Below are 9,194 nucleotides of genomic sequence, written 5' to 3'. Positions count from 1 at the left end.
TCTTCTTCTTCTTCTTCTTCTTCTTCTTCTTCTCCTCTTAGACTATTGTGCACATTGTGAAATTTATTGTTCTCGTTTTCTTAGTTTTTCTCATGTTAATAATAGCAATTGTTGAATGAAGATCTGTGCTTACTTACAAATTAAAGTTAATAGAAAGAACAAAATCCCAGATTTCCACAAATGCTAAACAAAAGAATGACTTTATCCAATTTCAGTGAATCAGAGTTCTTATTTTTACAGGACTAAACACATTCTCACACATTTCATAATCAGTTTGCAATTTTTACTATTATTAGTCCAAAAATGTATATACTTTTTTGCATAGTTTTTGTAATATAAATATTTAGTATGTTTTTTTCTGATATGTGTTTTGTTCCCTAATATATGCACTTTGCAAATGATATTTTTCTGCATATAATGTGTTTTTCTCAGCACTTTCCCTTAATCTATGCAGCTCTACCCTGCAAACAAAAAAGGAGCCAGCTACACTGCAACATTCTGGAAAGTGAAGATTTCAGCTTAGTATCTATTTGAGAAATTTAAGAAAAATAAAAGTAAATGAAATTTGTACTATGTCCTTTACAATATGATCACACATAATTTTTGTTTGGATTAATTTAATATGGACAAGTTGTCTTTATATATATGGAGATAATGATCTTAAATTCCTTTCATGTTTTTCAATAATATTAAGGAACAATAATAAGATGAAGACATAGCTCAAAAACAATTCATAATTACAACAGAAATATGGTATTTTATTTGGGAATTATTTATATACTGTAATTCTCTATGCAGTCCTATCTAAAGTTTGGGTTTCTCTTGCATAAAGTCTTTGAAACTTTGTAATTGGTTTTTTTTTATTATTTCAGTTATGACAAGAACTGATTCTCCAGAAGCATAGTCTCAAAATCAGACATCAATAGATACGTAAAGTATAACCACATTTACAAAAGAAACAATAAAAAGCTAAAATGGAAACAAAAAGATTAGATCACCTCCTTGAAAACAATCAATACCCAGATAAGCAGGAGCAACTGCAGATAACAACAGTGAACAGCAACCTAATCAAGAAACTATCAAGCAGAAAACAACACCTCCACCACCAAATACTGACAAGGCAAGCTATTGTATATAAACAAAGAACAAACACTATTCCTTTGGGAAGTTGGTACCTAGCTGGGTAGTGAAACATCTGCATGAAAACAGCCAAGCTTAGAGAGCATTAAGGACTCCACAGTTCAACCCTGAGCTATATATATTCTCTTCTATTGGCACTCTCCCTGTAATTAATGGGGAAAAAAAACACCTGCCCGATGTGTATTATATTCTAGAGTTACTCAAGCTTCATGAGAAAAATCAGTGACACATTATAAGACCAATTTTAATGAATATCCAGTCCGGGTAGAATATGCAAACTAATGAGTTTGTTCAAATAAAATCCAATCCATAAAAGCTATCTTATGTGAAGAGCAGCTGAAATCAGGACCATGGATAGCACTACACAATTTTGTGGATCAATTTTTTTTAATCTCCAACTAAAACAAAATGTAAACGTTGCCTCAAAAGCCTGTTAAACCCAAAGGACATCTCCTCTAGGCAGCCACAATGTTGTAGAGTGAACAAATGTTCTATCACCATCCTCTTGTAGAAAGTTGCTAAATTATTAAAAATCCTAAATTAGATTTTGTAACTGCAGATGCCTGAAGTTCAGAAGCTTCAACTTAAACTAATTGAACAATTTAAGATGGATGGCTGGATAGATGATAAATATATTGATATTCTGGCACAGCCTGGCAGCCCAGAAAAATGTTAAAATGTGCACAATCGACAATTACAATTTAAATAGATAAACCAGAATTTTTTTAAAAAAAATATACTGTATAACATCCAGTTTGATATAGTAGTTAAGGCACCAGCTTGAAACCAGGAGACTATGAGTTCAGGTTCTGCAATAGGCATGAAACCATCTGGGTGATCTTTGGCCACTCTCTCTCTCTCTCTCCCTCCCTCCCTCCCTCCCTCCCTCTCTAACAAGGAAGGGCAAATCACTTCTGAAAATCTTGCCAAGAAAACTAAAAAATTCCACAGCTTCCATCAGCTGTTCATGCAGGAGCTATGAGTCCAGAATGACTCCCTGATTCTTGCTCATCTAGAGATAACAATGGGGTCAACAGAGAAGACAAATGAAAAACAGCACTCCAGCTTGTTCTCTCACATCCTGACCTATAGATCCTTAAAATTTTGTCACAACATATTAGCCTCAACAATCATGATTTCATTATTTTGTAGTGCTTCCACCCATTTTGGCCTTTCTTCTTCATGTAGAAAAGTAACACTCAGTTCTTTTTTTTTTTCTACTAAAAGTATATCTTCCTTGATATCTTCTTTCACTTTTGGGAAACTTTTCCTTTTTCCATCCCACTGACCAAACATTTTATAAAAGTATAACACATCTCTATGTTACAGCTTCTTCTTCACTTCCAGAAATTCAATCTGATGTCTTATTCTCTGAGAATTTTTTTCACTTGTGACTACTTTCCCAATTTATTTTGTAGCCATGACATTCCCTCAGTTGAAGAAGTACAGTATGTGCTTTGAAACAGATACTACAAGGCCTGATTATGTGCCCATAAGATGATGTCAACTCTTGGCAATCACATATATTTTTCCAGGAAGATGGCTCCTCAACTTAGTTCTTCAGTCCCACAGGCAATACTTGTATGCTATTATGTTAGGATTTAGTAGCAGAATCTTGTAGAAGTCTGACAGAGATCTTCTCTTACCATATCGTACCAAAAAGAATCAACTCAGAATTAAAGTTTTTGCTCACCTCATCTTGTCTATCCAGGATAAGTTAATGCTTACATAAGTCATTGAATTCTTTCTTCAAGGGCATTTCTGAACTCTCTACTCATCTATAAAGACATTGTCCCTTCCTTGTTTTTCATAGAAATCAGATAACCCTTCATCCAAACTCTGTTCATGATTTTCACTTGAATCAGAATATATCATGGTCTATCTTTTTTCCTGTCAATCCCCTGTGGAAACATAGCTCCCATGTTTGAATGACCATCGTATTATTGCCTCCTATCTGGGCTATATGGCTTGATTCCACCAAGATCGATGCTTATTCTTGGATTTTCAAGGTCCACCTAAAGTTTGTGATCACCCTATGAGCAATCAAATTATGTTAGAAACTATCCAATCAGCCATTTCCTTTTCTAATTTATGGTCTTCTCACATGCAACAAAAGCTCTGACATCTTACCAATTTTTATTGGAACAACCAGAGAAGGCGGCATGGCTTCAGTCTTCTACTCTTATTATAATCCAGACCTTCATTTCTACAGGAAACAATATTGGAAAGATTGTCCTCTTCTTGGTTATCTTATAACAGTCAGGTTTACTTTAGGTAAGCAGTGTGCTAATCATCCATGTGAATCAGATGCCATGATGAAACTGGTTACTAATCTGTGCCCATACTTCCTTAAATGGTTATTTATGAATCCACACACATATACATCCTACTTGGCCTCAAATAATTCTGGTTGGGGTTTTTTGGGTTTTTTTTTTTTTGTTCCTTCCATGTCAGATTTAGAAACTGAGGGGCTCAGCAGAACCCACACCTAGCTATTTGGTACATATTTGAGACTCTCGCCAAATATTTCTATAAGCTTAGGAAGTTCTAAACAAACACCTAATTCCCAGTGTATGAGTTCATATTTGAAGAACTGAATTGTAGTTAAGAAATCAATTATTTCCTTTGTTCTTTTCAGATGTTCTTAAATTTTAATCAACTTCTACCAAACGCTACTGTTAATTCATGCTTGTTCTCTATGGAAAATCCACGCAGACAAAGTTTTGTTATGCATAGTTGTCATTACAACAGTGGGAAAAAAATAGCTACAGAACTGCCACTGTATCTCTTTCAGCCAAAGGAAATTGCCTGCCAAAATGTTAATTCTTTCTTCTTTGGCTTATTATCAGGTATGAAAAAAGGAGAGAGAAGTAACTACTTTACTGAATGAAAAAAATATTTTTATTTATGACTTAACTGCATTTGCTAGATGAAATCACCAAAATGGGGAGAGGAATTATGGACCTCTAGAGTTTTATTTTTGGGTGGGGAGGGAGCTCTTGCTCAACATGCAGATATAACTCCTCTTAATTCCATTAATAACTGATCTGACTAAGGAGGAAGTGGCGAGTTATGATTCCCAAGATGCTCAATAAACATATGTAATTGAGATGCAACTGTTCAACTGATATTTCTTTTTTATTATTACAATCACGGTGCACAATGAAAATTGAGTATCATAAATGAACTGAATGAATGAATGAAACTTGACAACTGAAATTATTACATCAAAATTCATTCCGCCAAATAGAAAGTAGAATAGAAAGTAGAAGTGTGGAAGACTGACTTTCATAATTCTTAGAATATTCACTGTAAAACTGGGAATTTGGCAGGTTGTAGTCCAACATGTATAATTGAAATGCAATCTGTACCTGTATCATGAACCACCACAATAACATCATCAATGGAGTTACAATGAAAATTGTAATTGTAATGAAATTGACATCAAAAAAAGGTTGTGATAAAGTAGTAAATACACAATAAATGTGCTTTGAGACATTCATCCTTCTTTTCTACATTAGAAAAAACATTGGTGTAAGAAATATATTTATTGATTTTAGAAATCTTGAAACTAAGTTAGAGATCAGTACTAAGATATGCTTTTTTCCCCACAAAGATTGCTTTCCTTGAAGCTTAGGAGGTTTATTTTTTATTTATTTTTGATATTTTTTAATCTCTCATGCCTCAAAGTGCCCTTTATTATTTTTTATAAACAACTCAAGGAGGCAAATAACACTCTTTCCTCCTCATATTTTCCCTACAATGACTCTGTGAGGTGAATTTTGGCTGAAAGGGTGGTTTTTCATACGGTTTTTCATGCCTAAGGTAGGACTGGAAATCACAATCTCCTGGTATGTGGATAAATCCACTGATATTGACAGCTGCTCTGTCATTAGACTTGTCAAAGTGTGGAATTGCAGTTTGACCTTGGATTGCTATCGTCAGGATTCTCATTATCAACATCCTAATTCTTTACAGCACAAGTGTCCTTGGTGGACTTGATAGTAGTTCTGGCGGAGATGGAGTAGAAGGCCAGATGACTGGAATACAGATGGTAGGTCAATTGAAGCATAAATCATTGGTGCCAAGCTCTGGGAGAAAAAAAAGCATATCTGATGCCAACTTGCTTATGCTTATATTAGGTATTGCAGTAGAAGCATTTTCACAATCATTGTTGGGCTAGGTACAACTCATTATTTTGAATTTCCCTCATTGTATTACCCTCCCATTTTCTGTTTTAGATTCCTTTTGTTATTCTGCTTTCTTAGAGTGGCTAACAAGTGGCTTCAGGTGACAAATAGATAAATAGACTGGCAAATGATAGAAAGAGAGAGTGCAACGTCTAACAAAATAAAATGGTAACATTTTAAAGCAACACATTCAGGTATGGAAAGCAAAAAATTTACTGTTCACTTTTAATTTTTTATATGTTTCTCATTTGTTGGATGACTTCATGATTCATTCATTTTACATCTACCTTTCCAGGATCCATAACAAACTGTCTGATATATTGTTTAATTTTTTTCTCTTCCTCCTCCTTCCTTTTTCTGTCTAGACTCCAAGCAAAAAGCCTTTCTAATCTCATAGCAACCTTAAAAGAAAAAAGAAAAGAAATAGACACATGGTGTGATGGAGCACATATGATGAAGTTCCAATTTTTACTTCCATATGTTATTTCTACTGTTTGAGCACAGTAATAGCTATTAATCAAGTTAAATAAGATCAGTCTAAGTCCTTACTTATTGTGATATGAGAACTGCTATAGTAGAAGAGGTAAGTACCATTTTTACAAAATTGCAAGAGCCGTTCTTAACCACAGATTACAATGTTTTCCTACTGCGATGTTGTTTTGGTTTCATATTCATGTTTCTCATGTTTAATTTCATATATTTATTTTAAACAAATAAATTATTAATTTATTAGTATTTATTAATCAAGATCACATGGTTATCTATTTCACAAATAGTGACTCTGGGTGGTGTATAACAATCAATTAAAATAACAACATATAAAAACAATTGCTATAAGATATGTTAATCATTTTTAAAAACTAAAGTATTATTGAAAAATAGATAAACTACAAGGAAAGGACAGAGTGAATATACAACCCAAGTTGAGGCATTTATGAATGTCTCTGGTTCCCTAGGATCCTAGGAACTAGTGGCATAACTTTCTTGTAGCATTGGAAAAAGTGCCAACTGTTCGGCTCGTATAACAGTGGCATAATGTTAAAAAGGCGTTCACCTTCAATCCCCAGATATGCAGTGAAGCCTTGCTTTCATGAACCATAATGTTCAAGGTACATCATTGCAGCAATTAATCATTTTCTTAATGACATTGTTACATTGCATCATGATTTCAGTACATAAATGTCATAAGTCACCATAGATGTTATTAAAAAATGAGGTAATACTGAAGTAAATGTAGCAGCCTTCTCTATACCACATCAGATGCAACAAGCTTGTCAATTTAGGGGGGGATGCAAATGGCACATTTCATTTAACATCCCTTAAACATGGTTCTGTTAATTTTTTTTCTTTCTTTTTCTTTTTGCTATATTTACAGTTTTTAAAATTTGATTGTTCATCAGTGGTTCCCAAAGTGGGCAGTACCCAGGGGGAGTGGAATGACTTGGGGTGGGTGGTAAGAGGCATGGGGTCAGCAGAAGAGTGCTGGAGGTGGGCCCCTCACAGGGTGCAATTCAGGGGTGGGATTCTACCAGTTCGCACCGGCAGGGCGACCAGGAAGCATGATGCTATGCCTCCCACTTCTGTGAGAATGATGTGAGTCAAGCCTCACAAGAGCAAATCTTCCATTCCATAGAGGCTGCATAGCAGTAGCCCACACTCATCTAAAACACTCAGAGGGGTAGCTGGCAGAGGGGCGATGCAGGCGGCATAAGCCTCATGCTTTCTGGTTGCCTCCCACACTCCCCCTCAGCAACTGTGACCTGCGAGCCCCAGCAGCTGACAAGATGTGGGCTGGTGGGGAGCCGAGTAGCGACGGGTCTGCCCTGGCTGGCTCACCTTTACCTCTGCCACCAGCCATTGGAGGAAGGTAAGTTTGCAGGCAGTCGGGAAAACCCAAACCGCTGTGGTTTGGGCTTTCTCGACTGCCTGCAAACTTACCTTCCTCCCGCGGCTGGTGGCAGAGGGATAGGTGAGCCAATCAGAGTGGGCTGGCTCACCTTTCCTGCAGCTCATTTCTCCCACAGTTCCTGTGGTGGGCGAGGCTTTAACCTCGCTTGAAGTTCCCTGCCCCTTCTCCAAAAAAGGGAGGGGTGGTAGTCCTGTCCTCAGCCCCTTTGTTGGACCTGGAAGCCTTGCCTGCCAGCTTTTCTGGGCAACATAGGACTGGGCATGAACGGACAATCCTGGGACTCGATTCCTGGGACTCTGGAAGACTCATTATGAGCAATGATGCCGGGTGAGTACCTTGCTGGAAGTGTGTGTGTGTGTGTGTGTGTGTGTTTGTTTGTTTCAGGTGGGTCTCCTAGCTTTGGGAAAATAGAGGGAAAGGCGAAGGGAAGGGAGAGAGAGAGAGAGAGAGAGAGAGAGAGAGAGAGAGAGAAAGAAAGAAAGAAAGAAAGAAAGAAAGAAAGAAAGAAAGAAAGAAAGAAAGAAAGAAAGAAAGAAAGAAAGAAAGAAAAAGAAAGAAAGAGAGGAAGAGACAAGAAAGTAAAGAAAGAAAGAAAAGAAAAAGAAAGAAAAAGGGAGAGAAAAGAAGAGAAAGGAAGAGAAAGGAAGAAAAGGGATAGATAGACAAAAAGAAGGGGGTTGGAAGGAAAGGACAGAAAGAGAAAGAAAGAAAGAAAGAAAGAAAGAAAGAAAGAAAGAAAGAGAGAGAGAGAGAGAGAGAGAGAAAGAAAGAAAGAAAGAAAGAAAGAAAGAAAGAAAGAAAGAAAGAAAGAAAGAAAGAAAGAAAGGGAAGGGAAGGAGGGAGGGAGGGAGGGAGGGAGGAGAAAGTGAATGAGATATCTAGTCAAACCACCTGTTCCAGCAAGGTTAGAAGGGTGTGTGTGTGTGTGTGTGTGTGTGTGTGTGTGTATGTGCGCGCGCGTGCGCGCGCACTCACATGGCTGTCAAAACTCCAAAAACAGGTCAAGTAGCTCTGGGGAGGTCAGTCATAAATTAGAACACTTGCTAAGCAACCGGCCATTAAGTGAGGACCACTTGTATTTGGTTTGATAGTCACATGGCCACCTGGCCACGCCTACCCAGTCACAAGACCACCATGCCACACCCACAAATTAGGCCATGCCCACAGAACTGGATTTTTAAATTGGATTTTCAAAGATTTTTAAATTGGAATTTGAATAAATGTGCAATTAATGGTTACAGTTTTTTTTTTATATATACATTTTTATTGTTTTTTTTTGACATAAAAAACACAACAACAAAACATAAAAATATCAGCTCCCCCATATTTTTGTACACACAGTAAGTCGGTTGGTCCATCGGTTTTGTGCATTCACCTCATAGTCACAATTACAGTCACTTCACATAACACTCTTATCAATACAAATTTATAAATCCTAGTATCGCCATTAAAAAAAAAAAAAAAAAATTTGACTAAACTTTTATTCGATCATGCCTTTGTGAGATAACTATATTTTAAATACCCTATTCTAAAACAAATCTTATAATCATACCAATTCTATCCCAAATATGAAAAAAAAAGAAACAAAGAAAACTATTATATAGATATAGTATCAAAAACCAATAAAAAGAAAGGGAAAATAAAGACATTATTATTCCTTATTATCTAACTTTTATATTTTAATATTTCATCATTCAACCATTGATAGAAAAGATCCCAAACTAAATAAAATTGTTTATCTTCTTGCTCTCTAATTTCAAAAGTCAATCTACTCATCTCAGCACATTCCAAAATTTTCTTTACAACTTCTTCTTGCAATGGAATTTTTTCACTTTTCCAATTTTTTGCAAATACAATCCTAGCAGCAGTCAATACATTTACGATCAAATATTTCAACTCTTTACTATAAGTATCTGGTAGGATTCCCAATAGAAAAAAATCCGGTTTCAAGTCTA

The sequence above is a fragment of the Pseudonaja textilis genome, chromosome 2, assembly GCF_049901715.1.
Source record: "Pseudonaja textilis isolate UNSWEBS1 chromosome 2, rPseTex1.2, whole genome shotgun sequence".
NCBI lineage: Eukaryota > Metazoa > Chordata > Lepidosauria > Squamata > Elapidae > Pseudonaja > Pseudonaja textilis.
This window is presented reverse-complemented; position numbering follows the sequence as displayed.